This window comes from Macadamia integrifolia, chromosome 5 (genome assembly GCF_013358625.1).
Source record: "Macadamia integrifolia cultivar HAES 741 chromosome 5, SCU_Mint_v3, whole genome shotgun sequence".
Classification (NCBI taxonomy): domain Eukaryota; kingdom Viridiplantae; phylum Streptophyta; class Magnoliopsida; order Proteales; family Proteaceae; genus Macadamia; species Macadamia integrifolia.
Window position 1 is genome coordinate 30,810,522 of NC_056561.1, and position 11,973 is coordinate 30,822,494.

The 11,973-nt window shown below is 37.8% G+C and overlaps 1 long non-coding RNA gene and 1 pseudogene across 3 annotated transcripts; one reads left to right on the forward strand and one right to left on the reverse strand.

Moving 5' to 3' along the window:
- The window catches only part of LOC122079777, a 43,753-nt pseudogene extending 41,825 nt beyond the window's left edge, over nt 1-1,928 (reverse strand).
- Nucleotides 1,929-5,605: 3,677 nt separating this feature from the next.
- LOC122079639 lies at nt 5,606-11,723 on the forward strand. Of its 3 annotated transcripts, none has more exons than XR_006140479.1 (2): nt 5,606-6,194; nt 6,299-11,723. It is a non-coding gene; the product is annotated as an uncharacterized LOC122079639 (long non-coding RNA). The 3 variants fall into 3 exon arrangements; XR_006140478.1 differs by having other exon boundaries at nt 5,606-5,908; nt 6,087-11,723; XR_006140477.1 differs by having other exon boundaries at nt 5,606-5,908.
- Nucleotides 11,724-11,973: the final 250 nt, after the last annotated feature.

Consider the following 11,973-nt stretch of genomic DNA (forward strand, 5'->3'; position numbering starts at 1 on the left):
TTATTGGGTTCAAAGTTTAGGTAGACAATACAACACATTTGGGTATCCATTCTTTTCGTGCAAGATATCAATATGATCGTATTTCCGAGCATTCTCCAATGGTACAAGAATCGAGCACATGCTAGGCTCGATTGTTGTATTCTGGAGTTATCAATGACCACTTTTGGTCACCCTCCGCGCACCATTTAACAATATCGGGCTGAACTCTTGACTGGTCTTGCACTCAACCGTACCCTGCAAAATCTTGCATAGCGGATTTAGGTTGGGATAACTAGAATTAGCTGCGATAGACTAGATTTGTGCCGAGAGAGTGAATGCTTCATCATTTTCAAGGGGGGGACAAAATTAGTTGTCTACACCATCTTACTATTTCATCCATAACAACAATATCATTGGGAAAAAGCATACACATGGAACATCACCTTGGATGTTCTTGATTAAGTCATCCATGATAAATATAAATAAATAAGAGCTTAAAGCTGAACTTTAATGCAACTCAATAGTAATTAAAAATTGGCTAATCACCCAATTTGTAAAATTCAAATTCAAAATTATTCGGCAAATTAAACAGAAAGGGGTAAGACATCAGAAAACCCTTGATTTTGACCTCCTTGTCTTGGAACCAGATCCACAAAATAAAACTTTTCAACGGAGCACTGATGCTTTATGTAGCTCTAACTCTGCATTAGTCATCCTTACCAAAAAAAAAAAAAACTCTACATTAGTCATAAAAGAGTCCACTCCATGAATTTTTTAAACTTATTGTTCAGAATTCCTGTGTTCAACGGGTTATCATCATTAAAATTCTTATTATTTAAAAAAAAAAAAAAAAAAAAAAACTCATACGGCACTATTATCCCCTGGGTTGAAATCGTCTGTAATTCCGATCTCGTACAATTCCGTGCAATATCACCTTTAGGGAGTGACACGTGTATTGATACCAATACAATGGTCCAGATCTAGTACAACTAATAAAACATTAAATCAGTGAAGAGGTATTTAAATCAGATCTGGACCATTGCATTGGTATCAATACACGTGTCACCCCCTGAAGGTGGTATTGCACGGAATTGTACAAGATTGGAATTGCAGACGATTTTTTTCCATTATCCCCCAGAACAAGTCGGGTTGAAATCGTCTGCAATTCCGATCTCGTACAATTCCGTGAAATACCACATTTGGGGGGTGACACGTGTATTGATACCAATACAATGGTTCAGATCTGGTATAACTAATAAAACCTTAAATCAGTGAAGAGACATTTAAATCAGATCTGGACCATTACATTGGTATCAATACACGTGTCACCCCTTGAAGGTGGTATTTCATGGAATTGTACAAGATCGGAATTGCAGATGATTTTTTTCCGAACAAGTCACTTTAATAAACAAAAATTAAGAGGGGAGGGGAGACATGAAAAGTACAAAAGGAAGGTTGGTTTTCTCACCAAGTATGAGCATGGCATCGGGAATCGCACCTAACAAGGGGAGGATAAGACCACCAATAATTCCAGGGCCAAGTATCTCAAGCAGAAGATCACTTCCATTGGAGAGGAGCATGGCAGCCTCATACATCGGGAACCCATAGGCTGCGAAAAGGAAAAGGTTCCCAACGATGGTAGAGGTGCAGGGCAAGACTCCGTACGTTTGCTCGCAGGTATCCTCCGATGAAAACACCCGCTTGAGTCCGATGACGGATGGTTTTTGGGCATTGTCGATCCCATCCGCTTGAGCAGATACATGTCCGAAACCAGAGGTCGCAACGACTACAATGATCAGAACCAACAAAATTGAGAGAAAAACTTTCTTCTCCATAGTTTCTATCCTCCCTTTTTCTATTTCTATGTGACTGCAACTACATACTTTATCTGTGGAAGAACCTCATCCACACTCGCCATTGCACTGTTGAAAGTCCAGGTCAATAGCTGGGCCATTCCCCTTCAATTATATTTTTGATTTTTTGGTGCGGGCCATCCCCCTTCACTTCACCATTGGTTCTCTAGGTTTTGAATTATTGCTTTCACGATTAAGGGTTTGAATGATTTGGATGTTATAGATTAATGGCATTGGCTTTTAAGGGAAAATGGTTTCAATGAAATAGTGTGGACCTTACATTCAGACACAGGGGGAATGAGCAGTCTGCTCCCAGGCAACGGAAATTGGCACCTCTATTGATGCTTCCTTGCGTACCCTCATTGGCCCTCATGTAGGAGATTCACCCCGATAGGAAAAAGACCCATATGGCCCAAAAAGGAGAGGGAAAAAAAAATCATACAAGAAACAATAGTACTTCTTAATGACACTCAATCACAAACTAAATAAACAACATTTCAACTCTTTTCCGCTTTGGTCATTGGACAACTAGATTTAGATCCTCTCTAGTGATGGAGGGAGCCCAGTGCATATCCAACGGCTAAGAAACTCTTGAGGTGTGTGTCTAGATGTTGGGATGCATTCCCAGGGTGTTTCCAATCGTTGGATGTCGCTAGCACTCTCCATCTCGGGAGAGGATCAAATTCCATGGACACCTTATGCATGTCAGCAAATGCAGTAACTTAATGGAAGCCTTCTATTTACCAAACAAATATGAGGCATTCTATTATTGTTATGGATATTTTATACAAGGCTCAATAAAGCCCCCATGTGAACTTGTCACGTTGTAATAGCTTGAAACGTGCAGTTGTGGTAGTACTCTAAATTTGAATACCATTTATCATCCCGAGGTGTTCCTAGTCGTTGGATGTGGCTAAGCTCTTTCTAGCTTGGGAGAAATCAAAATCCATGGACACCCTATGAATGTCAGCAAATGCGATAACTATGTAAAAGCCTTCTATTTACCAAAAAATTATGAGGCTATCAATTATTGTTATGGATATTTAATACAAGGCTCATTGAAGCCCCCATGTAAACTTATTGTCACGTTGAAATGGCTTCAAGCTAGTACTCTAAATTTGAACACCATATGATCATCCCATGTTGGATTTACTGCTTTTGTAGTTAAAGTTTTAAAATATTTCTAGTGCCGAGCTGGGCCACATGACTGAGAATGGGTCTGGTCGTGAGTGTGGGTGTGGGTCTACAATTGTATACAAGTGTAAAGTCACATTCGTATGTATACAGGGACACTTGTGCATGTATGGATGCATATGTATAAGGATACACATATAGACACATCTGTTTATGACAGATACACCCATACTTGAAAAGAGTACATTGTCTATATATTCTATAGAAGGTTTGAAAATTTAAAATAGGAATTAAGAACAAAAATAGCGGGTGCTTTTGTTCTTCTAAGTCTTTGTATTATGTTCTTTTGAGTCACTATATATCTAGTATTTTGAATGTCTAAGTAAAAAATATAACCTTCACACTTATTCCTTGTGTAATCACATATTGGAATGCACCTTATGTGATTGAAATGTAGTTTTATCTTGGAGTTATAAACGCATTGGTCAACTTGGTTGCACAATTAGGGAGCAGTTAAAAACCTCAAGGATAATATCATTTTGATACCACTCGACTCCAATCCTTTTTGTTCCCGATTCAAGAAGAATTATTATGCTGCTGTGAATTCTTACATCATCTAGCACAAAATATGTCTTGTGATATACTGCTACAATATATTTCAAATAAGTCTTATACTACTCTGCCAATTATTATTTTTTTACATCCCATGTACCGATGAATTTCCAATGTACACAACAACTCTTGCACACATGACACGATCAACTATTGGATTCTAATCCTCTCGAGCGTTGGGGTCTCTCCAGCCACATATGACTGCTGGGAGCAACCCAACACCTAGGCCCATAGCCCAAGGGGCTCCCAACCACGAGATGTATGCTAGGCTCTCTCCCATGTTGGAGAGGATCTAAATCCTACTATTACCTAAGGGGTGTGAATCCTTCGATTTGATCTGATTTTGATTAGATAATAAATGAGTCTAAAATTTGATCCAATAAGGGTCCATTGGTTGTGGTTTCCCTTGTTAGTTTACTATCTGTTTGATTTCAGTTTAGTATGTAAGTATATTTTAAAGTTTTTTTAATGAATTTCTGGGTTGGTTTCAATTCTTATCGGATTATATTGATTTCAGTGTGACCTAGTTTGGTTTCAATCTCAAAAAACCTAGTCCAAAACATGACCCAGTGAGCTCATATCGATTTTAGTTCAATTCGATTTCATCCATTTAAGTTATGTTTTGAAACCTGTATGATAATCGCCTCCACGCCATCTTTCACTGCTCATAAGGTGTTAGACCACGAGTTAAAAGTGTGTCACACATAAGGTTTAAAGTATCAGTATCGCATATATATCATATCGTACTCATTGATATCGATACGATACGATACGTTACAGACCGATATTTTAAACCTATCATATACTAACCTTTTGAAAGATTATGAGACATATCGATACCCATCAATACCGATACCAACACGATACCAATACTTTACGAATGGCTACTTTAAATCCTGCTGACACCCATGGATGGTAGAAGATTGGGTGGTCCCCATTTTGCTATCACTCCCTTGAATTGGATTTGGATGGAGAAGAGGTCATTGATTCATCATTCCATCGGATGGTGGTAGAGATTTCAAAGCCAGTTCACGAATTCCAACAATATCTACCAAAGAGAGAGGCCAATGGATTAGTACATCATATAGGTTAGTATCATTTGCATCACTGACAATCATGTACGAGAGAAGTCTCTTTAACCATGTAGTAGAGGATTAACGTAGGAATGAGCTTCTAGCTCAGTGGATGACAAGTTCAAAGAAGGTCCACTCGTGCAATATTTGCCCCCACCGACCTTCTTGAAATATCATAATAAATTAATAGTCTAATAAATGTGAATTAGTGGTCATCTCACCGACTCTCTTGCAACTCTATCTGTCCATTGTAGGTCTTGCTAAAAAATCAAAATCTGGTTATAATCTATTAAATGTATAACAGATCATCTTGATTGGCCAAATATTAAAGCTTCAATTGATTGGCCACAAATTAAAGGTTCATTCTACACTTCAGTCACTGGCCACATATATTCGTGACCTCTTGGATTTTAGGGGAAAAATTTCTACTAAGGAGAAGACGACTTTGAAAAGTAAGTTTTGAGAAACAGTAGAGGATTGGTATCCAAGGCGAATCCAGCTCGTGACGGAAGCTATATTACATCATTTGTTGTCGTCATTTCCATCAAAAGAAAAAGAACATCAGGGTACGTTGGTCAGTGAATTTAAAAAAAAAAAAAAATTTGTTAGTGATTAGTACATAATAAAATTTAACATTTACTTAACGTAGTTGGTGAGTACCGAATTTGATATGAGTCATAAACTTGGATGTCTTAAGTTCAACTCTCACTAAGCACACCTTGGGCCAATCACACGGGGTATTTAGTGCTCTTCACTGCTTTAAGTATAAAAAAGGGGTTAGGGTTTTCTGGACAATCAACACATTTAAAAATCTTGTATGGGGTACTTCTTAAAGTGATCGATTAAAAGTGCAAGAGTTGCATTGATGTGGAATATTCTATTATAGTAAAATAATTATACCAAAAATAAGATTGGTATATATGAGCTACAATCACGAATACCCTATTTTGTGTTTAGTTCCATAGCACCCCATTCCTTGTTTCATTTTCTTTCCTCACGTCTCTTGCCAAGCCCATTCGTCCCATTTTCGTCAGTCAAGGAAGCACACCTATGTACAACTGTGTTCGCCATCTCTCTCCTTCAAAATCACGGTACGAAAAACAGAGCCGAAGGAAATATATGGTATAATGAAAACCCTCCATTCTGTTTTCCGCCTTTCAGCGCGCCAAATCCCATTCCTGATCACGAAGGTGTTTTAATCTTGTTGTGTTCTCCCCTTTAAATATCTTCGACAAACTGTTAGAGAAAAAAGAAAAGGTACTCTCTCTCTCTCTCATGTGCTCTAAACCCCTACCCTCCCTCATGTTCTCTATAGTCGTTTTGCATCTGAGGCCAATACCAACGATTCTTTAGGTTTTTTAAGAATCAGAATCGAGTTTTCATATTTGAATGAGTTTATTGGAAAAAGGAAAATCGTTGTTTTAACTGTTTTCAGAATAAGAAGGCATCGACTGGACTGGTGAGGCATCTGTGCCCAAAGACTATGTGATATCTTACATTATAGTATCATCTGGATCTACTAATTATTGGCGTTCTGCTAGGTGTAGGTGATTTTTTGTGTAAATCTTTTACGATTCCTTGTCTTTTATGTTTTTCTATGAAGTTTGTGTTTTTTTTTTCTAATAGAAATTTCTCTTCATGCTATAGGGGACTTAGATTGAGCGACAACCTTAAGCAGGTTTGTGAAGGTTTTATGACTATTTCTTTTTAGTAGGTTACAAGCATCTGCGCTCTTTGGTAAGCGAGTGTTCTGGTGCTATACCATTTGCTTAATTCTCTTAAAATTTTAAGTTGTCTTTGGTATTTGGTTATTTTTCATGACTTTTTATTTTTGTCTGAAATTTCAACCATCAATTCATGCATAACTCATCCTTGTTTGGAATTGAGGATAAGGATTCTATTCTTTATTTCTAAATTCTTCTCATATGGCTTCTATTACAAAAAAAATTTAGATCTTAATAAGCAACTTTAACTACATTGAACAAGATCTCTAACATTTAACTTCTACTTCCTGACCAAGATATTTAGATGGACTTTCTAAGACCATAATATTTTGAATGACATCAGATTGCTTGAATCTTTTTTTTTTTTTTTTTGTTCCATGTCCCTTTCTATGAGTGTTTTCATTTGCCAACCTGATTATAACTGCAGGAAGAGAAATCTTAGGATGATTATGTTTCTTCCCTACGCTTCATATTGAGACTATATTGCATATGTATTAACTAAGGATCATGTTGTGTACCACTAATTTCTTGATTTTCATTTGAACTTGAGTATCTTGTTAAAATAATTGATTAGTCATATAAGTATTTATAACTACAACCACAAATCATTGTAATTAAAGGCAAGAGTTGGTGACAGTTATGTATTTAAGTTACATTATTCCTAAGAGGCGGGGGAGTTATCATTTCATGCATTCGATATTCAGTGGTGATTAACTGCATGTAAACAACTAAATTAATTTGTAAATTTAAACTAAAGAGATTAATATTTATTGCCCTGTTCTACCATAGGTTAATGCATTCATCATTTATATAAGGGGTGGTGATATTGACTACCTTGAAGTATGTTATGCCTTTTATCTCTGCTGTAGTGTTGCTAGTATGTGATACCTCACAAGCCCAACTATTCAATTCGACTGTATTTCCAGCAAGACTGGGAATCCCTTTAGAATTTCAAGCTGTAGGCTGGGCTGGTTGTGGGCCAGATTAATGTTCACAATACATTGTACTATCTAGTCTAGCATATCTAATTTCTTTTCTATTAGACACTCAACCCTTAATTTACATAAATTTCTTGCTTCAACATTGATTTCCTACTAAGCATTTAAACATTTCCCGGAACCTGAAGATATAGAGTCATACATAGTTAAAACGGACTCGTACCCTCTTTATCCATGAGGAGCAGCTTAATTATCTAAGGTCATAGGTCTTTATTGATAACTGTACTTATGCATGGGGAACCTAGTATATAATTTATTTCTTTGGAAGGACTTCAATTTAAGAATTTTTGAAAAGCTTACACATGTGAGTGGGGTGTTTTTGTTAGACTATTGTTGTATAACTATATGTTTTATATGGAGTAATGTTATGCCTCCAAACTGCTACTTGTATCCCTTTTACACATTATACTGAAGAAGCTATTCTCATATTTGAATATTTTGTTGACACAATTATAATAGTGCCTCTGTGTATTCTTTTTGAGAATCTGGGTTATGAAGCAGTAATTTTCTGTCCTACTAACAATAACCTTATTTCATGCTACTTTGTTTTGTCATTGTTGTTTATTTTTTCCTTACTTGATAATTTTTACTTTGCGAATTCCATAATATTTTTTTCGTTTCTAGTCTTCCCTCTCTTAAACAAATAGCTACACAAACTTCCAGAATAATAGTATGAAATCAAAACCCCAACTCATAAGAAAACTTTGTTATATTTTACATCTACTTCTTGTTGGTTTAGTACTTTAGTCTTTGGCAGCCCATTACGGTGTTTGAGGCTAACATTTTTACTAACACTGGATTCTTGGCAGTCCACTCACAACATTAAGTTCAAGTTTATGGCTTGGCTTGTTGTCCCTTGTCAGTGAACTTCATGTGGCAGTCAATTGTTGGATGTTCAGCATTTCTTTGTTCCACTAATACAAGCTCAATTTCTTTTGTTAAGAGTATTGTTTAATGCTTTACGTGTCCTCTCTTTTATACCTTTTTGTATATTTCTTTGATTATTCTTCCCTGTTTTCTTATTGTGTTGCATCAGGTAAGTAGTTAGCACCTTAATATACCTAGCCAACCACTTTTATATGGATCCTTTTGTTTTCTGGTCTTTTTTCTTTATAACCAACTCCATTAAGTTGGGATAAGGCTTAATTTTTTATAGTTTGTTGTATCACCATTTTCATTACAAGGATCTAAGGAACAAATAGCTTGCGCAAGATGAAAAGAAATATGAAAGGCTTAAGAGATGTTAGGTGTGACCCAATTGTTGGGATATAAGTAAAAGATAAATTAAATATAATTTTACTGGGCAAAAGAGCTGATTTGAAAATCATGTAAGTTTTTGATAAATTAGTTTTTATTTTTTAGGTTGAACTGAATCCCTCTGAGGGTTCATAATTCTCCAAGGATGGTTCAGGAGGTTGCCGGGGGGGGGGGTGACGCAGGTGAAGAAATTATTGTTTCTAACTCGACAGTGGTGGGGAATTCTTCTCTCCCTGCCATTGATAAGTTGCATTGTGCTATTAAGGATGGTTCTCTAACTCGCATCAAAATTCCTCAGTCAGCGTATGAAAAACAATTGGAACTGCATCAGTTTACACTGCTGGGGCGTTTGAATTTCAGATCGTTGTCCATGAATGATTTACGTGATTTTGTTAATAAATCGTTGACGTTAAAGGAGCAGGTCGTGCTCAAATCGATGGGTAAAGGATTTGTTATGTTTCAGTTCCAGAATGAAGCAGATATGGCGGCAATTTGGAAACATGGTCCTGTACGTGTGGAGGGACTATATGTGGAACGACAGGTTGGTTAGGCAGATTCGTTTATTTTTAAACAAAAGGTGATTTTTGAAGATCCTCCTGTTCGATGTGTGGTGTGTAGCAAGTATGGCCATAGGCCAGATTATTGTCCATCACGAAAGGGGAAAGAGAAGATGTCAGCAACTTCAAGTGATGTAGAGAGACCGGTGGTTCAGTGCCGTCGGCAGGAATGGAGGCCACGGGAAGTTCAAATGCAGCAGGGAGAGGGGTGTTCCAATCTTGGAAGGTAGGATACTATGGGATCTCCTACAGCTAGAGGAGGTGAGGTGGTTGCACCAAATCGGGAAGATAATGAGGACACGTCTCTTCCCATTAATTTCTCCCCTAGTGGATTGGTGAATGGGGCGGCAGGTGGGTTGGACCCATTGGATGTGGGTGATAACCATAGTGATTTGCATGGAGCAGTGGGTGAAGGAATTATTGTTGTAGTTCTTGAGGGTAGTCCACAGGAAGTTGCCAATGCTGGTCATGTGCGGTGCTCTTCTCCTTTGGTTGATTGTCACGATAATGGGAGGTTGGAAATTATCCATTATGATCCATTAGAGGATGGGGAGGATCAAGGAGTTGGAAATTTTATTCTAGTTACTCGTAAGAGGTCAAAGAATGCTCAAGGTGTTGCTGTGGAGAATTTACAGGGTACTCTTCGACGTAGTAATCGGGTTATGGAGATGACTTTAGTTGACAATGCGGTTCAAGGGAATTGCAGAGCAGGGGCGAGTTCAAATCGGTCCCTGGTTGTGCACAACTCTCATTTGTTTTTTAAGAAGCTCCTCTTTTGGAATATACAAGGTGTAGGTAATTGCAGAGCGACAGCTGCTTTGCGCTTGATCATAAAGGATCATAATCCAATGGTGGTTTGTCTGGCAGAACCAAAATGTAGTTTGGACAGGTGTCCTAAATTATTTTGTAATTCTTTGGGATATTGTTGTGATTTTATTCATAACTCTGGAGCTGACAAAGTCCCAAATATTTGGGTCCTATGGAAGACTTAGATATGGAAATTGGTGGTGGTTCTCTCTTCAGATCAACAGGTTTCTATGTTTGTTGAAGCGTGGGGATGCAAATTCTTCCTATCGATGGTGCATGCGAGCTCATTCAAGGTGAATAGATGGCAGCTTTGGTGTGATTTATGTACCATCTCAAGGTCATCAATCCCCTAGATGGTTTTTGGTGATTTCAATGCTTGTCTGTTTTTCTCATGAGAAACAGGGACCTGGTTCGTTCAGTGTTGGGTCGGCAGAGGAATTTTTGGCTATGATGGATATGGCTTTGCTGATTTCTATCCCGTTGCATGGCTGTAAATTCACTTGGTCGAATAATAGGCGTGTTGGAAATGTAAGGCTGCTTTGGACCAGAGTATGTGAAATGAGGAGTGGTTGGATGCCTTTTCTCGTTGTTCACAACACGTGTTGACTCATAATTATTCTGATCACTCTCCTATTATGATCTCTTGTGATGACATTCCTTGTCCAGCAAATAACCCTTTTAGGATGCAACGATTTTGGGTGGAGCATTCAGATTTTTTGAAGGTGGTTCGTGAGTCGTGGGAGGTCCCAATTAGTGGGACACCAATCTATGTGGTTGCGGGAAAATTAAAGAGAATGAAGAATCAGTTGAGAAGTTGGGCGGCCTATGCTTCCCTCATGCAGATGTTGAGGTTCAAAAAACCATAAAAGCTCTTGATGAGATTCAAGAAAATATTGAGTCAGAGGGTTTTTCTGATAGTTTGTTTGATAAGGAATTGGTAGCCAGGAGTGATTACTCAAAGGCCTTAGAGCTGCAAGAGAAGATATGGTTAGAAAAATCAAGGATTCGATGGTTTCGGGAGGGTGATCGAAATTCCAAGTTTTTCCATGTCCACTAAATCAAGAGAGGTAGGAATGTTATTCGTTCTATTCAAGGAAGTGATGGCAATTTGATTTCAGATCCTGTAGCTATTGGTCATCAAATTGCATCCCATTTTGAGAATTTTCAGAAAAAAGATTCAACAGTTGGCAGGGCAGAGATTCTCTCGTGTATTCCTGAGATTGTTACTTCTAGAGATAATACAATGCTCTTGGCAATCCCTACAGCTGAGGAAGTTAGAGCGGCGGTGTTTGACTTGGATCCTTCAAGTGCCCCTGATCCAGATGGTTTTTCAGGTACATTTTATCGCAATTGTTGGGATATAGTGGGTGGAGAGGTATGTTTGGCAATTCAAAATTTCTTTAGGGAAGGGATTATTACAAAAGGGGTTAACTCCAATTTTATTTCTCTTATTCCTAAAGTGGAATCAGCCTCCAAGGTGACTCAGTTTAGACCCATTTTTCTTGGGAATTTCTTTTTTAAGTTAATTCCTAAGATTATTGCTACTCGTGTTTCAACAATATTACCTAAGTTGATTTCAGGAGAACAGGGAGCTTTTCAGAAAGGAAAGATTATCTTCCCTAATATATGTGTCGCCTCAGAGTTAGCAAATATGATGCATGTAAAATCTTTTAGAGGCAGTCTGGGGTTGACGTTGGACATATAGAAAGCATATGATACTTTGGATCGAGTTTTTTATTTTATGTGCTTCGTAAATTTGGGTTTGCTCAAGTTTGGATTGATCGTATTCATCAGATTCTTAAATCTACTAAACTCTCGGTTCTAATCAATGGTGGACCTGTGGGATTTTTTGTTGTTAAGCGTGGGCTGAGGCAAGGAGATCCTTTGTCATACCCCAATTTTAGTAGACCCAACTTACCATTAGGAATACCGGTGGTGTGAGTAAGACACGTACTTGTCTTACGAACCTATCAGGATCT